Source organism: Etheostoma spectabile, chromosome 2, assembly GCF_008692095.1.
Source record: "Etheostoma spectabile isolate EspeVRDwgs_2016 chromosome 2, UIUC_Espe_1.0, whole genome shotgun sequence".
Classification (NCBI taxonomy): Eukaryota; Metazoa; Chordata; class Actinopteri; order Perciformes; family Percidae; genus Etheostoma; species Etheostoma spectabile.
This window is the reverse complement of record NC_045734.1, coordinates 3,778,942-3,781,042: the sequence shown is the minus strand read 5'-3', so window position 1 is coordinate 3,781,042 and position 2,101 is coordinate 3,778,942. Positions and strand designations below refer to the sequence as shown.

Sequence of the window (2,101 nt, the reverse complement as noted above, 5' to 3'; positions counted from 1 at the left end):
TTGTAAGTGACCCTAAACTTTTGACCGGTAGTGTAAATCTAGCCCTATATCTACCCAGCTAAGTAGGCCTAGTTTTGTAGTAGTTTTGAAGTACTTGTAGCCTACTTTTTTGAAAGATTCTTTTTTTTGACATTTTACCTTATACAATAGTGAATAGGCAGAAGGGAGAAGAGAGGGTAGGCTACAAGAGGCTGAAATGGGTTTCCTCGGGGGAGGGGGCTGGCGTCTCCCTTAGAGATAGGGTGAGAAGCTCAGTCATCCGAGAGGAGCTCGGAGTAGAGCCGCTGCTCCTTCACGTTGAAAGGAGCCAGTTGAGGTGGTTCGGGCATCTGGTAAGGATGCCTCCTGGGCGCCTCCCTAGGGAGGTGTTCCAGGCACGTCCAGCTGGGAGGAGGCCTCGGGGAAGACCCAGGACTAGGTGGAGAGATTATATCTCCAACCTGGCCTGGGAACGCCTCAGGATCCCCCAGTCAGAGCTGGTTGATGTGGCTCTGGAAAGGGAAGTTTGGGGTCCCCTGCTGAAGCTGCTGCCCTTGCTACCCGATACCAAATAAGCGGACAAAAATGGATGGATGGATGGATGGATGAGGGGAGAGAAAGAGGGGATGACACACAGCAAAGGGTCCCAGGGCAGATTTGAACATGGGCCACTGCCAAGACTCAGCCTACTCGGGGCTAACATAAATTGTTGCTTACACATTGTTGCATCCAATAATACAATCTAATACTATAACTGATCCTGGATCACCAACCTGGTTCACTACATTAGTTTGTGGTAATTGAACTAATAAACAATGTGCCTATACATTGCTTGAACCACCCAATGTAAACTAAAATGATTAAGGCCTTTAAGGGGAACACCACCTAAATGAAATCCAATATGTTATTTCCATGGCCTAGGACAGTTCATTCAATATGTGTGAACATAATCGAGCTACTCTCTCTCTCTCTCGAAGCCAGAAACCAGGGGCCTCATTACAAAAACATCCCAATTCTAAAGTCTAATCTCAGTTTAGGATGACATTAAGATTTTTGGGTAGTCCAGAAACATGCTTCCTATCTGTGTTTAGGAAAAACTCCTATCTTATCTTAAGATAGGAGTAATCATATCTTGGGATTTTCCAAGTTAGGAATCCTAGTTGTCCAAAATTCAGAATAACTGCAAAATGGCAGCCGCACTGTTAGGTCAATGGCTGCTCCACCTTCAAAATGGTCAGCCCACCTAAGGTGAGCCTTAGCCAAAGATGTTGCTATCTGCGTTGCTAACCCTCTTCTCTTTAATCAGCAGGTGGCAGCAAGACATCGGAACTTGGCTTGGCTCTTGAGGAGTCGTAGTATTTACTCACTGACAGATATACACACACTGAACTGTGCTTGATATGCTCAAAAGTATGGAATGCCGTTCCATTTAAAATTAAATAAATAAATACATGAATAAATTAATAAATAAATATACCTTTGAAATACATCCTGAAATAAATAAATGAAGCAATAAATACATAAAAAAGTAAATATTCACATATAAACGAATCAATTAGTAAAATAAATATATTCAAAGTTTTTACTTTTACTTATTTCATAGTACTTTTATTTCATAAGTCCACTTTATTTATTTCAAGAGCCTTTTATTTCATAAATCAACATTTGTTTTATTTCCCTCTCTATTTCCAGTTCTTATGAGCAAATCAGGGGCGTGGGTATCTCCCACATTCAGCCCAGAGCGGAGGCAAAGAAAGGCTGGGGAAGTGAGAGTGCAGACGTAATGGGAGACATCGGTGGGCTCTGAGATAGCACGCTATCATTAGAGGATCAAATTGATCAACATGGTTTATCGGCTGACCACTATTTTGGCACATATTGAAGAATATTTGGAAATGCTAGGGATGCCCCCTGATTTGCATATAAGAACTGGAAATAAATAGAGAGGGAACTCAATAAATGTGGCATTAGGAAATAAAAGTCCATGGAAATAAATAAATGTGGATTTATGAAATAAAAGTACCACTTATTATATTTATTACCAAATAATTCATTCAGTTAGGACCTCTCCTGGACCATCACTTTTTTAACACGTCATCACTGGGTGCAAGATAAGACTTTT

General features: G+C 41.2%; 1 protein-coding gene across 3 annotated transcripts in view; it reads left to right on the top strand.

Moving 5' to 3' along the window:
• The window catches only part of rasal3 (RAS protein activator like 3), a 29,341-nt gene that overhangs the window by 16,008 nt on the left and 11,232 nt on the right, over window positions 1–2,101 (top strand). The gene's annotated exons all lie outside the window — the stretch shown is intronic.